Genomic DNA, 17460 nt, shown 5'->3' with positions numbered 1-17460 from the left:
TTATCCTTATTAAAAATTAAATTGCTACTTTCTCTCAGGTAGGTACAGTTTCCTATACCCCACAAATATTTTCTACAATAGTTTTCTGAGTAACATTCTATAAGGAAAAACTTCTATAGAGAAAAGAATAAATCCCTGGGGTTTTTTCAGATGGACCCCAATACCACAATATTTTGAGTTTTTGCAGTCCTCTGTGCTTTCACAGAGGGTCTTTTATGAGTTGCTTTATGATCCAGCAAAGTCAAGCAGACTGGCAGTGCTGAGTTTCATTCAGTGTCCTGAGCACTGCACGATTACCAGTTCGCCAAGTAGCCCTTGTAACAAGTAGCCACTTCTCCCAGTGGCTAGCATTTTCCAACAGCATCACCTGAATTTGACATTGTGGTTGCCTCCTGGTGTCTTACACATTTCTCTCACATTTGTGGGAGAATCTCTGTGACTTCATGGATACTACACAGCCCCTTTCATGAAAAGCTGCTGCAACGCCCTTCTCAGAAATAAATAAATATATGAACCTGTGACAATGCCACTTTCGATGTTCCTGTTGAGATGCTTCTCTTACAGAGCATTTACCGTGTAGGACGCTAAACATCAGACAGACGTCTCCAAGGAGAAATGCAAGCTTGAAAGATGATTTAATTGCAGTCAAATGGTTTGGAATTATTTAGTACAGAGTTAGAGGAGAAAAGACATCTGCTCATACTAGAAACTCAGGTGAAATAGTTGTTTAATTACAACGCTTCCCCAATACTTATGAAAAATACCTCCGCCATCGCAAAGGTCCAGCAACAGAAATAAAATTTGCATATGATTGATACCTAAATTGAAAAGCACAGTATGTATTGAAACTCCCATATGTATGCAAATTTCTTATTCATTACAAGACAACAAAACTTTTACTATGAAATTTAGAAGTAATCAGTATTTCAGTGACAGAAGTTTGATTAAGAGATAGTACTGAAACTAAAGCACATTGTTCCAGCTCCTAGTCTGATATAATGCAACTACAATGTACAGACATAACTTTATCTCTATGAAGGAGAGAGCTTCTTCGGAACAAGATACTGCGACTAGCAATCGTGAGGCAAGCTTGTATTCCTTTTAGGTAGGGCAGCAGCTCGGGACATAGAAGAACTCTGAATTTTCTGACCAGATGGACTATTCAGTCTGCTATAAGAAGATGAATTATAAAGGACAAGTAGCTTCATTTAGCAACATAGCATTTGTTCTGACAAGAGGCATGCTAACCTCAGCTACAGCAGCATGCAATCTAACTACTTTACTTAGACAACTCTTTAAAAACAAAACCATCTTCTATTAACAAAATGCCATTGATATTTAATCATAAGACTATAGTAGCAAAATAAGAAAGAACTCACTTTTTGAGTTGAAAACATACACAGCTATTAAAAAAAAGAATCACATATGTAAACATACCTGCATAACTATGTAACTTCAGATTATCACATAGGTTCCTCTCATCAATAAATACAGTTACTGGAGGTGTAAAGCAGATGCAGACACCAAGCGTGGATCTCCTCTTCCTCTACAGCCTTAAACCACAAACCCAGAAGCAGTTTGAAGAGTTCTCACCTGCACTACCTAATCACAAATGGTGAACAAGCTTTTATTCTTAAAAGGAAACACATGTTTTTCCACCTCACCTGAGGGTGATTACTAAACAGGAGACTATACATGACTGGCAGTATAAGATTATGTTACGAAAGCTGTTTAAAAGACAGTGTGGAAGATGAAATGTGCATATTATTCAGGACTTAAAACACTTAAAAGTAAGAAAAAAAGATGACAGCTAGAGTAGACAGGAAAGACGGGTAAGCCTAATTAAACCCATTAATCACAAATAGCCTGCTCCTATGGAGGTCAAGGTTAGCTTTGCATCAATTTCTATAGGAATCCATGAGACTAAGCGTTTCGTCTGGGACAAAATTAATTTTCTTTCAAGGGGCTGCTGTGTTTCAGATTTGGTATGAAAGGCATGTCAATAATGCATATTGTTTTAGTTGTTGCTAGCTCATCTTTATACCATTCAAGGAATTTTTTCAGCTTCCCACAGAAGCGGAGAAGGAGCAGAGACAGAACAATGGAATGGCCAATGGAATATTCCCTTCCCAGTTCAGGACCTTACTGCAAAAATTTCCCTCACTATGTGAATTAAATAACGGTTCTGAATCACTCATTTGATTATTCCTTATGTACTATACTGATGAATAGGCAGGAATCTGAGAGTTTACTTGTTAAGATAATGCGACCAAATGAAACCTAAGTGGCTTTCACATTCTGACCACAGCCCTAGTATACTGACAGACCTTTAAGACATGCTAAATAAGCATGTATTGTTTTAAAAGCCCACAGTTTAATACATAATTTCTAATATAAATCATGATAACTTAAACTGGGATATCTCAGGACAAAAAAAAAAAAAAAGAAAAAACCCTAATAAAAATTATAAGTTCCCATTCATGATTACTCAAAGGAATCTCTGGTTTGTAAGCAACTTCTCACATACATGGAACATATTTGTCAATAAATCTGAAATCAAGAAAGAAGTCTAAGTTTCACGACTCAGCTTCTCTTCAGTCCCTGAAAATATTCATTCTGAAAAAGACCCAGTAAGACATTGTGTTGTGTTTGACTAAACAGCAAATAAAAGACCTGGACCAGAATCCTGTCCTCTCTCCAATACGTGTATCTTTTTCCCATTTGTATTAATGGAAATTATACAGTCACATACAGGGAAAAATTGCAATCCCGAGCAGCTAATCGGAAAGACAACATCATTATTTAAACTGTAGCATCAAAAATAATCTGCATCCAAAAAGACAGTGAAAAGTAACTAACTCCTTAGCCCATGTTAAGTTAAAAAAAAACAAAAACAAACCTCTGTGTATGTGATTATAAGTTAAAATCAGAATGACTTTACTGATAAGAATCTGGCTTTCTGACTTTCCTGCTTCACAGGCCTCATAATCTGAATGTTTCAGCAGTCTTTAGGAGAGGACAGAGTCAGCAGGTCTCCAGCCTCATCCAATATACATTCTGGCAGACTAAAATCAATACACTAAGATTTGTCTGCCAGCTTCTTTATCCTCATTCCCATTTGCTGCTGACTCTGGCCTCTCCCTGAAGTCTACTGCACCTGTTACTGTCTGAAAAATTTGTACTCCTCCAGTTTACAAATTACTTAAACCACTACAGTAAAACGAAGGGAAGAAGTTCTCCTTTTTGGCCATCCTAGAACGAAGGCCTCATACGCAAGTAGCATCTTGGCAAAAGCGCTTGGAGTGGCTTTACAGCTACATCTGCTCCATCTGTTCTTACTACGCTGACAGTTCCCTCAGCCAAAAAGATGGCAGTTTGGTGTCCAACTTGCCAGTGTAACTACATGATTAGTCTGAACAGGCTTGTAATAAGTAAATTCTGGAAGTTTTATACTGCGATTTTGCTATTGCCATTTCTCATATCCCCCCTCCCCCAAGAAAATATGAACATATATACATATGTATACATATGTATAGCTAGACAAAATGTCTTTACACATTTTTCACCCCCACAGATTTATAAGAAGCCTAGAAATGACCTGACACTAAGTTTACTGATGCTACGATGCAGGACGTCTCTAGACATCACAACATCCTGTTTCACAAAAAAAAAAAAAAAAGTAATTCAAGCAGCACAAATTTGCTTAGGACTTTTTACCAATTAGGATTATTTGTTACTAACAATAACTGAATGGTGTTTTATAGGGACCAGCCAATACAAAGGGTGCCCTACACTGTCTCATATGAAGCCAGAGGATTTTTTCCTGAATCTTTTCCATGCATGCAGGAAATTCTACATTGCCTTTAAGGGATTTATCTATTTATTCTTCACTTCTCCCATAGGCTAAAGGGAAGAACTAAATGAGCAATCCTTGTTCTCATAGGATTTTGGGGTCTGGAACTATGTCTGACCATGAGACTAAGTTAGCCATTATGTGAAACTTCTTACTGTGCACCAAAACAAAGGTCAGACATAAACCTGGTCTTAAATCACCCATTTTTAGACCATTATTTTTCAAGACTTTCCCTACGGTTTCCACTTTTTACGACCTTATCAGTACTGCCTTTTCACCTGAGTAAATTCTACTCATTTCCACTGGCAACGTTGATCCAGTCTGAAATAATCCTAATTATCTCATTGCATGCGACCCCCTGCTCTAGAGGAATTAGGCATATGGAAAAAAGGATTCTGTAAGGCATTCAAAGTTGCAACTATTTTTACCTCTGGAGAGGCTTCAAAACAGAAATATTGCAAACTGATGGCATTTCAGTATGTTCATGGCTGTGCTCAATTCTAACAAGATTTAGCAAATGCTCTTTCAGTTCGGAAACTCAGCCGAAAAACTCTGTATCGGTCTTTCAGATAGTTGAATAATTCCATAATTCCTCTGTGTAATTCAGGTAACAAACAAAAAGGTTGCAGCAGCATGAAACTTTGAAGCTTATAATCGTGGCATATACAAATGACAGTATTATATCAGACATCTAGTATTTCTGTCACTAGATTTCCTAGCCATAAATTGACAATAAATTATATTTTTATTATTATTTTTGGGTGGGATTGCAGTTTCTCTTTTCCAAAACCTAACTAAGCTTATGCATCATGCACCACTCAAAACTGTTTTATCTAGCCTGGAGTTAGTCTGATTCGTGAGTGTTTTTCTCCTAATACTTCTCCTGGGAATCTTTAAGCAAGAAAGACATCATTTCCGTTATGATTGCCTCACTATACTACCAACACCAAATATTGTCAGTTCTTCCTACACATTCTGAAAAAATGAAAAATAATAACAATAAAACCCCATTACCACTGCAAAATATAGGGGGTTTTCCCAACTAATGTATCAGTTCTGACACTTTTGTTATTTATAAACAACTTCAAATCATTTATATCAAAACAGAGACAAATTAAATCAAGATCTGAAAAAAAGCAGAGTGTGCTTAGTTATTAAAAAAAACCCCAAACATCAAGTATTTCTGTCAGGTACTACTTTATGAATTGTAACTCCTTCAGGGTCTATCTGGAACATTTTAGAACATACATCTGACAATCAAGAGTAGTTTGCTTTGGATTAACAATTCATTGGCCTGGGCTTGTGTCTGTATGGTTTTTTTTTTAAGCAGAAATCCTTCATCTGCTTACTCAAGTAAGAGAATACGTTTGTGCACCTTACTTCCTATTTCATGCATTTGATAAGGTTTCAGCTTTCCCGTTTAGCATTTCCATGATATAGAAGTTGGAAATGAAAAATCCAAAGAGGTTGTGTCCTGGGAGGGAAGAAAGAAGCTGGGAGCAAAAAAGTTATTTTAGAGTTTTTCAGAAGCACTTCTAGGAAACACTTTTATTCTTTTTCATAAAGAAGCTTCTCTAGGAGGCACCCTGGAAAATGGAGTCCTAATAACTATCCTTTCCATATGAACTCCATAAATTTGAGCCCCTGGAATGAATAAAAATACAAACGATCTCAGACACTCAAACAGACAGATCACCTGGGGTTGTTTCCCTCTGCAGTGTTATTTGGCAGGCAGCTGGGCAGCTCTCTTCCCCGCAGCTTGCTACATCTGCAGGTCTTCTGCCCTTTTTCTCTCTTGGCTGCCAGGTCAGCTCTCTTTCCCTCTCACTGACAGGCTGATTCTCCCTCTCATCTCCTCATGCCAAGTTCGCTCTGCCTGTCACAGAGCTGGCAGATCATTCCCGTCTTTCAGTTACAAGTCCTGTGCCCCACTTACAGGGTCTCCTTTCCTCTCATCTGTGGTCTTTGTTCTCCCTTCTGTCTGCATGTTTTCAGTCCCCAGTGTTTTAGTAAGCGTAGTGGCAGACTGTAAAGCGATTATGCTAATGTACGAGGCAGGAACACACACTTTCACTCGTTTTGCAGATAGTCTCCCCGTACCTCAGCTCCCTGGGTGCTGCACCCAAGGTTACCAAAGGAGAGGGTAGCAAGGAATTGAACTGAGCCTCCACCAGTCCTAGATAGCAAATTTGACCTTTTGGGACATCCGAGGCATCTTTATAGATTCCTAGGAGCCCATTTAGCACTGTCGTTTTTACCATCTGTATTAGCTCTGCCACCCACTGTTGGATTAGGTCGTATCTTAACAGTTTCACACGGGTAGCAGCAGAGACCGCATTTCTAAGAGCACTGCATAGCCTACAAATCCATCTGCTGGATGAAGGGGAACATGGATTTATGAGGAATGGAGTGGTGGGTTTTGATCAGAAACATGCAGTAAAAAATGCAGATGCAGTGATTAGAATAGTTTGATAAAACATTCCTGTAAGAAAAACAGGCAACAAGTTTCTGAAAAAGTTGAAACATTTCCTCTTCACATAAAAAAAGTGTTTTTTAATTCAAAGCATGTTATATTTTTCATTATTTCCAAGCACTTATGTAAACTTTTTTTTAATCAGGAACTGACAGAAATTGCTGGGTTTTGTTGTTTTGTTTTGTTTTTTTTTTAAATAATTTCAATAGCTGTCCAAGCCCTTCAATTTTTTTATAGACCAATGAAAACCTTCTGCTGGAAGAAGAGAGGCCAAATGCTTTCCACTGCTCTTTAAACTCCAGTCACACAGCTCTGATGGACCTCAGTTAAAGAAAGGGACTAAGAGGTTATGTGGCAGGTATTCACAGTTTGTTTTCCTTGGATACAATACAGCTAATGCCTCAAAAGGTATGTGACTGTAGCATTTTTTTTTTCTTTGTTATTAAGAGCACCCTGGATCACTGAAACAAAATGCATGTGTGGAGTGACCATGGGCCAAATAATTTCAGAGACTGGGAATGATTTTTGGTAAGCTTGCTGTGGCCAGACATTATTAATTCTGATGTTCATTGAAATGATGCAATAATGAAGAACTAATGTGTTATTAATGAGGTGGTAATGCTGTATATACTTCACAGAAATTCCATTATAATTGGCCAATCAATGTACCACTGTTTTAAATTGTTAATTTGTTTTTAAGAGAAAATGTAACACAAGTTAACAAATGTAGTTTTAAACAAAGCTGAGGCCAGCTATTTTCCAATGACCTTTTAGGCTCTTTTGAAAAGCTTTGCCAACTCATTCAATTACAAAGCGAGAAGGCAGAGTGCTTTCAAAACAATTATAAAAGCTGCCAATAAATTTCATTCAACTCTTCTTACTTAAGAACAAGGTCAGCAATGAGAGAAAAAGAGTGCCTTTGAAGCTCAGTATGCCAGTTTTTAATTTAACGGGTGTAGCTCTAAATCATAAAAACAAGTGTGGGATTAATGTGGGCACCTTGAGACCTCTGCAAAAGGCTTGGTGTTTGAAGCAATTGTGCTTTTTACTGAAATGCAGGTCTTCTAAAGGAGTCTAAAATTGGGCACCCAAAGTTTATTGGCATTTCAATACCATATTTTTTATTATTGTTATTATTACTGTGGGATTGTCCTGTTCTTTTTAACTAACTACTAAACTCTTCATATTAGGAAGCCAGAAAAGTAGAATGTAAGGAATCACAGGGTGAATACTAAGAAACTTCATGGCAATTTTACGCTCTCCTTAGAGCATCTAAGCTTAAAAGAATGTGTTGAAAAAAAGCCTCTGGCTTATCAAATTAACTTAATATGGGGTGGGAAAAGCCTTCCAAGTTAAGGATGTAATTTCCCATATACTAGCTTTGATATAAAAATTAATATTTCTGCAGTCATTCATATTGCAAACACACACAGTACCTACCTGCTGCAGTACTGTCCAGATTTTAACAGAAAATTCCATTTGTTGTACTATGTTTAAATTAGGTTGAACTTTCTCAGAAAGTACACATTTTATGACCAGAGTCCCTTTTAGACTGCCATCTTGCTACCTCTACATTGTGATTGCCCGAATCTCGCTAATCAAGATGTAGTGCAGCAATGTCCATTGCATTCACCAAACCTATTAAATGTATGAGTTTATCTCTAGTACAGTATCTGTTGCCCAGTACGCCGGTATATTTATGCTGCTCAGTGCAGAGCAAAGTACTAGCTACACTGACTCCTTGTATTTCTTTATGCCCTTGTTCTTATCTCTGGCCAAGAGATGTAGTTACAGCTTCTCTGCTGAACCCACTTCCTTCCCTCATGTCTTTAGCCAGGGGACAGATTGATTTGGAGCACTAATGCTGACCACCTCAGCTGTTGTTATACAGCTCTTCTATCATTTCAGTGGAATTGTATTGGTTTGGGCAAATTTTTCAAAGATTTAAGTCAATGAGTTCAGACATGCTAACGCACGCTAATACTTTAAGACAACTCTGTTTCCATGAAAACAGAAGATTCTGTGTCCATTCCAAGCAGAGAACGGAAATACTTCTCAAAAGCGGGTGTACAGAGATTTTGTCTTCCATTTCATTCTCCTTCTGAATTACCTAGATGCTTTCAAAATGTTACTTTCACCTGATGATAAATTCTCCAGGACTCCTCCATTGGAAATGTCAGTGTGCCAAACCGGTCTACCTCCCTTAATGCACAACAGCTTCCCTGGGTATCGTAGCGTCATTCTGAATACAGACTTTAGTTCAATGTCTGCCAAGTGTCACGTGAAAACTAATCTCATACAATATTCATACAGGTATTTTGAGCTTTAAAATACTAAGAGGCCAAATAACTGTTCCTAAACTGTTTGGAGTTGGGCTTTGGTATTCTTTCAAGGGAAGCAAGAGGAAGGATTCGGTATTTTTCTTTAATTTCTCAAATTTTTAATATCTGAATGTAGGTTTAGCTTTGTCTCATCTCCACTGAAGTAATTAATTTTAAAAAGAATAGGTTTAAACTGCTTGAACACTTTAGGAGGAGTTCTTTCTACTAACTTGAACTAATTATATGGTTGTTTGTTTTTTTTATAATATAGTGATCTGAAGCGTCCCTCAAAAGAAAATGACAGTCTTTTAAGTTTGATTTTCTAAAAAATGTTATAAGCATTCTAGATGATACTATGACGCTTAAGAAACCTACATTCAGTCTTTCTCATAAAGCAGTTATCTTAGATGTAAGATTTTACCACTATACTAAAATCCTTCCTTATTACCCTATACTAATGCTGCACAAATAACACTTTGAAATCTGGTGATCAAAAAACATAGACAGATCTTTCACTGGAAGTGATGGGTGGTATAAACTTAAGTTCTGACCCTTACAAAAAATTCCATTTACACATTTCTGTTAACCAACTCAGTACATAAACTCAGTCCAGGAAAAAAAAAAAGTATACTTTTTACATTCACATCATCAAATCTTACGATTTACTTGTTTCCTATATTCCTGAGAAATATTTGCATATTATATAGGTAGAAAAATGTTTCTAATGAAATCACTAAGCTGGCAAAACTTTCTCTAGTGATGATTTATTTTTCTGATATTCACCTGCAAGAGAAAAACAATGTATATAAAACATAAAATATGCAGTCCCTTTAAAATGATTTCACTTAAAAATGGCGCAAGTAAAAAATAATTTTGTTTGAGAACATACAAGCATTGATTTCATCCTTCAGGCAATACACCTCGCTATGTATTTTTCACAATTCAATTTACATCCACCACTAACACAGTATCAGTACAGCATCCTGAGTCAGCTGGTGCTACATACTAACTAACTAATGGGAGAAACCCCATTCTGACTTATACCACCCACCACCGCAGGGCATTGCTTGGCATGAAGATTTGGTTCCTAGCAAGAGGATAAGCACGCAGGTGGACTGATGCTGATAGCAAGGGGGCACTAAAATTGTCCCTCACCCCACTACCAATCAGAGCTGGAGAAAGAGATTTGTTCCAGCTTTCCTTATGAAATTAAAATTCTAATGTTCTTGGAATAAGTACATCTGCTTTCTTTGTTGAGTAATATTCTTGTCTTACCTACACCAACAATAAACCCCAAGAAATAAAGAGTCAAAGAAGCAGATGAGAAGGATCTCAATCTGTTTCAGAAGAATCACATTGTGCAGAGCATTCTATCTCATGTCATGCACATTCACAATCTACAAAATCCATTGTACACCACTCTAAGCACTTTTTGTCAGAAAGTTGCTGTTTCCATAACCCAAAGTGTCTTCACTTTGGCAAATCAAATCATAATGCTATTTTAAAGGCTCTCCAGTCTTTAATTTCCTTTGTGTTTTAATGGCCACATAACTTCATAAGGGCATGAATACTGCTCTTATCTCATAAGATGCAGAAGCAGCCATGGTGCTATTACAATACTGTATTATTTTGTTTTTCCCACGAAGAAAAAATCCATTGAAACCAACAGTGCAGGCATCCTAGAAATTCTACACAGACTTTACATCATAAAAATATGTTAATACATAATGAACTCTTTCCCAAGCAGTTCACAGAGCACTGCTCTAATCACATAAAGCACACGAGTAGCCATTTCTTTCCAACGCTACAGAGGGTTTAGACATGCTCTCTCATGTAAAGCAGTTCTATCTCATTGTATTCTGATTGAGTTTACCATGTAGTACCAGCCATTTGCGGTCTGCTGTAGGTTTTGCTGGAAGATGGGAACACAGAAAAAGATTCTCTGTTCTTCTCCCTTGCATAAATACTGTGATCAGGAAGAGATGGCTGAGCAGAAAAGAGGTAAAGAAGAACCCAGTCACCCTGCCCGTGTTTGACCGTGTTGACCGTGCAGCAGCCCAGCTCCAAGAAGTTCACCCATTACTTCAAGGACATTTGTACAAGCGAAAGCAAGCGCAAAGGAACCATGAAGAATGAAAACAAAATATGGAGTTAATTTGCAAAAACCCATCAAATGAATATTCATAGTTATGGTTTTCAATCTATTTCTAGAAGCATAAACCAGCACACCTCTGGATGAGAACTGCAATGCAATTTTTTGAAAATATAAAGTTGGACAGATTCCCTAAAAGAACTTTTCCCTTTAAAATTGCTACAGGTCAGGAATAATAGAAAATGATCAGCAACATCAGATAATTTCAAAAGCATGAATTTCAATATTTCTGAACTTTGAAAAAAAACTCAGGGGCTTCTATAATTTCCTATTGGGTAAAGCTGTGTTGAACCCCTGGAGCTGCTTACCTACTCCAAACTTTTCACATTAGCTATGTAACTATTCCAAGAATAAATGGATTTTTTTTTTCTTCCATCCCTACTTCCATTCTGCCTCCAGATAGCTGCAGTCCCGGTTTCTTCACTCACAGAGTTGATTTTTATTTAATTTGTAGTGTTTCAGTGAGATGACACATTGTCACATCTGCCTTGGAATTTATATTCTTCAATTTATCAGCTAGCAGAAGCTTTAAGTCTCCCCACATCATTGTGTCAGTGTGCCCCAATCCAAGGGAAAGGAAATGTTCCTGAGGGGTGAATGGGATGGGAGTGAGGGATAGAGGGGAAAAAAAGAACAAGAAAGAGAGGAAGAGAGATATGTTCAAGGTGAGTGACCGCGATATATGGTGCTTCCTAGCTAGATACCTGTCATGTAAGACTTCTAACCGATTTTGCAGCAGCCATCAAATAAATCAGTAAAACTCCCAGCCTATGCCCACCTAGCAAATTATTCCAGCATTTTACAGAGAATAGGGCCTAACCCTAGCAGTTTGCTCTGGAAGCTGGGGTCATTTTTTATACTTAGTTTGCATTCAAACAGACTGCTACAAAAAAGGAATACAGAATGGAAATCAGGCCCATTGCATACATTTTAAAGACTAAATCTGACTTTAAGGCAATCAAGGTTATGGTTTTCTTCATATGTAAAAATCTTACTGCATTGAAAAGGTTCCTAGGTTTCAGCAACAACAAAATTACCACTAATTTATGAAAACTGTGTTAGTGCCTCCAAACCATTGTTGTAAATTATGCATGTGAGCATGGAAATGCTAATGAAAAGAGGATTTCATTTACGAATGATTAGTACAAATTCAGCAGTCACTATAGTTATGCCAGTCTAATTTATTTTCTCGTAGAACATGCTGTTTGCCAGGTTATGGCCATTTATTTCCATACCGTTGAACCTCAACTTCTTCGACTTAACGTCACATTATCTTTTTATCCAAAGAAATGCTCATTTTCTTTTTAGAAAGTCTTAGTTAAACGAAGTCCTTGGGCTCAAAGTTAACTCTCTTGATTAAAACATTTGTAGGAGGGCTGTAATAAAAATTATGCCCTTTTATACAGAAGGAATTGCTGAAATTACTGTGATTTCTACTAACGTGGTGAAGAATATAATCACCTTCACCAGAGCTTACCACAGATTTTTTTGACTCAGTACACAATTGTCTAAAATTTCTTTTTTTCCTCACTACACAAGGCTTTTGCCAGGGATTAGACCTCCCTGGAAAAAACTTAGTAAGTCAGCATTCCAAAAGCATTCTACAGACCTCTAAAAAAAAGCTGAGAAGAATCCATAGTGTAAGGCTCTATCATGATGTTTTTTTGCCCAAAGATCTATGCTGTCTGGAAAATCAATAATGCCTTATATGAAATAGATCCAAATAGAAATGAAAACATGGGGTTCTAGGGAGTTATAAAAAGATATTGTAGAAATCACTTCAAGGTTTCTTATTAAATAGAGAATGCGGATTTCTATGTATTTGTTAGTGGCATTGATGTTTTGTGGATTTTATTGGAAGCAGTTGAAGCAGAAAGAAAATTTTCTTCTATACATGAATTTGCTACTTTCTGCTAAATCCTTTAAAATATTCCAGGATGGGAAGTTTCAGCACAGAGATTCCCCATTTAGATGCAAAAGGAGTCTTTTGTCCTTTTGTCTGTGTTTTTTTAGACGTTCAGTATAAGGTTTACATCTGAAGTTTGGCCTAGTCGATAAAAATATTTGTGAGTCTAGAAAGCCTGAAGAATTAGATCTTTGGTTATATAATTCTGGCCTGAGAAACACAAGACTCCAGATGCCTACAAAATCAGACTGTGAACAGACTAGTAAAAAATAGTAAAGCTCTAAATTGTGCACAACAGACTTCCTTTAAGCCTAGATCAGACAATGATTCTAATTGCACAATCTACTCAAATCAAATACATACATAATGTGCAATGCACATTTGCCTTTGACAGCTTTATTTGGTCATTAAACATTTATGTTAGATGGCTTTTAGCATCCTAGTCCATGATATTCATCTAAACTTGGCTAGAAAATTAACAGCTTAAGTAGTGCCATATTTTATCATATTAACCTCTCTTTGGATTTTTACAGAGTAGTGTGATAAAAAACAACCTAAGTTGTGCATTTCAAAATTCAATTTTAGGAGTGCTTTTGCTACCATTAATTGTTTGGGGTTTTTCATATTATTATGTGGTATGGCTCCTTTCTCTGATAACTCAGTAACAGCAAATTGATTATAATCACTCAGCCTAAAATGGGATTTCTTTTATAAGCAAATCAAGTACATGAATATTGGGAAGGGTTTAGCTATCAAATTAACATTGTAACTTGCTTGGAAACTATTTCCTACCAAACAGTATATGGAAAGATTTCCAGGAAACTCATGCTATATATAGTACTTTAAATAGCATTTTAAAACAATTATTCATACACTTAGAATTTCTTGTTCTATTAGCTAAATGCATCTACTGCAAATCTAGCTAAATGAAAGAGCGGAGATGAAGGCAGGGAGTGAAATACTTCCTATCATTTGATGATTAGAATAATCAGAAGTTACCCTAGAATAGGCCATAAGCCTTAAAAAATATATCCATTAAAACCTCTATGGTTTTAAATTATTTGCTATATGAAATAGTATCAAGGAGTTATTCAAACAGACATTCTGATGATGTACATGCAACATGCATATACATTAAAAGAAAAATCCAAACTGTATGTTGTGCAAAAAAGATAAAGAACTGTAGAATCTGTGAGATCTTCTATCACCCTTATCCCAAAGGGATCTCTTTGTTAAGAAACTCCTCCTGTTTTTCAATGACATTGTGAAGACTTGCCGAAATGTTTAAATTAAAGTGCTATTTCATTATCACTAAATATCGTTAAGCTTACTTTAGTGATAGAAAAGTTGGTTGTGATGTTAATAATTTCGTAAAAATTGACGGTAACTTGATAAGGTACAGCCATTCCTGGATACTCTTCTACCATGAACAGAAACTGGCTTTGCAACTGGTCCACAGTACACAATGTCCTCCAAGTTACCCACTCATACCCTTTTACCTGTTCAGCTGGCTCATCAGTCACACGTATCTTATTTTCTTCTTTTGGCAACTAGTTTAAACATTTTGATGCACAATTGTCTGATCATGGAGATATGAATATTATCTAAGGGCAAAATTTATTCCCGATGCGCACATTCTGTAAAGCAGCTATGATGGGGACAGTTGCTAGGACAAGCTGGGAGAGAGAGGACCAGTACAGGAATAACTGATCTGACATGTCAGATACTGGATGTGCTGCTGGCCAGCCAGATCATCTTCAACCCAATCTTAAGGTCATTAATTTTAATGTACTTTATGGAAAGCATAAATGGAGATTTGGGAGAACAGCAGCAATGGAAATTATGGATGTGCAATCCAAACATTCCCTTGATCAGGTTTTCTACAGTTTCTTTGTAATCTGTCAGATCTTCAGCTATAAAGAAACTGTTTAAATCAAAGCTAGCAGAAAGAAAGAATTCACCCCTAGTTATATCCCATGTATCACCAAATTTGGGATAAATCTACTTTCTCTAGTGTGTTCACAAGTGCATCTAATGCAGAACATAATCGCCTTGTACTGGTGAAGTATTTATTAAATGCTCTTCTGAAGGGAAGGATCCAGAAGAGAAGACGACACTAAAAGCCTTCAGGAAACGCATCCTAGTGGATTGGTTTCTGGCTTGCCTGAGTTTCCAGCTAAGATTAGTGAGCGTGACCTGACTGAACTGCGCAAGCCTGAACAAGCTATCATACTTGCAGGTACAAGATTGACATAAAAGACGTTTTCCTCCTTTTCATCTCCCCCAGCAATCAAACATCTTTGCTGGAAAGTGGCCTCTATGACAGAACGCAGATGGATGATTAGCTGTGCACAGTGCAAATACCAGGCTGGCATTTCAAAAAAATTGAGGGGATTCTGAGAAAGCCTGTAAATCCTCACAAAAATACTGATAAGTTTGTTCTTTACCTTAATCATATAAAAAAAGGCATTTAGAATGACAGAATAGGCTGATGAATGAAATAAGAGACACGCTAGTCAGGTATTTTGGCCCAACATTTGCTAAACTTCTCATACTTCGGCTGCCACATGTTTAATATTGCACTTCTCTGGTGGAGCTTAACTTTTTCAGCAGCAAGGTAGACAGAACAATGCTTATGACAGTATCTGATTTATTATCATAGAACTTGTTATTTGACATATGCAGTTAATTAGTTTGAATTTCTGATGCTGATGTGTGAGCGCCTGAGAAAGCAGCCTTCTATAGCTTTGCATGAGTATGAGTTCCTGAGGTGCTGCTGCCTTCACTCTTATCATAGAAAACTTATCTGGAAGTATACGTTCAATAAGTTATCTGGGGCAACACTGCAGCTGCTCCTCCTCAATACTTCATCTGTATATGTATTTCATCAACACTAACAGCTGCAAATTGCACATAGAATTTAGGGAAAAAAGAACCTTTTAGAAAAAGCCGATTTCATTTTTATCATTTTGCTAAGTAGGGTTATGATAAAATCACCACTGCCTATTGCAAGAATCAGAAGAAGCCCGTTTTACTTATATAATGCAACACGCCTTTATTAGTATTACATTGGGCTTATAAAAAAAGATTTGGATGACAGTTGCAATGTAATGTCTGATAAAAATTTCAATATCCATACCCATCTTTCAATAAATGCGCAGGGCAAAACTACACAGCACTGTGTATACTAATATGATTATCACAAAACCCTCTATAATTTTTCCATCTGTTTTTTCTAGTGCCAGATTTTCCACTAGGAAGGTCTTTAAATGTAATACCTCTTGGAAGGAAAAAACCCAACAAAACAACCAGAAGAGAGGTACTGTCGGCTTTCTTTGTTTACTATCGAGGGTGGGGGTGACAATGGCTGGCATCAGGGCTACAGTAGTATGTTTGAATTAAGGAACACTTAAAAAAAGAGTGCCAACTACCTGAAATTGAGAACTTTACAAAGGGATCCAGCAAGATACATATCGATTCCCTTCTGTGGATAGTTCCAGCGGAATATATCTCTCTGCATATATCTCTCTCTCAAAACGGTAAATTGTGACATTATTAGGAAGGAAAAATAAAAATTAAGAATATTTTGAGATTTTCCTCCCCAGAGAATTTTTTTTCTTCTTAACACCTGAGTTTAGTGGAATAGAGATAAGAAACTGATTACTAAAAGAAGTTTCACAGCTTCTCTGATCTATAAGAAAACGTAATGAACTCGAATTTTAATCTCACTTTTTTTGTAAAAAAATGTTATTTAATGTTTAATTTTTGCTTTTTCATACTAAATGGCTGAAAGAGCCTAGAAAAAAAATCCCTAACCTAAATTGGGAGCAATCACCATGTTTTATTAACTGTGAGGATTATCTTCTGGAGAGCAATCACAAAACTATTGAATATTTTACTTTTCTCATCTGTGATCTTTTCTTCTGTCTCATTAGAAAACAACCCAGTGAATAAATCATTCAGTGACCAATTCTGTCTATTCAGCTCCTATTAAACACATTGTAAGAGCACTCAGCATCTCAAAAGGACAGACTTCTCATCAGCCTCATCTTTACTGCAGTCTTCAGCATCAAGTTTATTCCCATCTACCTATTAAATTTCTAAATCTCTTTTTAGTTTGATGCGTACGTGTTCTTTCACTGTGCTGCTACACATCACACAACGATGTGTTAATGATACATACAATTAAACTAAGTTAGCTGATTATCTGATATACAGGTTGATAGATATTTTTTAGAACTCCAAATTAAACACCAAGAGTAAATGACCAGGAATAACATTTCCTCAGGAAAAGAAGGGCAGTTGAAATTTTCCTCTGAAATGCTCTGGCTTGTTTCTTTAATGGGAATACTGCAAGTACTGTTAGTAGGAAAAATTCACAGAGAAAGCTATTCCACCCTCTGCCTGTTTTATTAGGGGAAGAATTTAGCTGTTATTCTACTAATGCTTATCACTAAAACAGCAGCACGAATCTTTTTGCTATTTTCTTTTTCCTTTCTCCCTAGTTTTCCCATGAGTTTGATGGCTGATTAGCCTCTGGGCTCTTTTATAATTTGTGGTAGTGCAAGAAAGCATAGCTCCAGGAGATGTGTAATCTCATTGTCTGTACCACAGGAGTTAGGATTATGTGTAATCCCATTTTCTCTGACCACAGCACGTGCCAGTAGAGGTACACGCTTTAAACAGAACAATGTGGCTTTAGAAGGCATGCTCTGATAATACCCGATGAAGGTCTGAGTGGAATGGGAAGTGCTC

Source organism: Larus michahellis, chromosome 9 (genome assembly GCF_964199755.1).
Source record: "Larus michahellis chromosome 9, bLarMic1.1, whole genome shotgun sequence".
Taxonomy (NCBI): domain Eukaryota; kingdom Metazoa; phylum Chordata; class Aves; order Charadriiformes; family Laridae; genus Larus; species Larus michahellis.
This window is presented reverse-complemented; position numbering follows the sequence as displayed.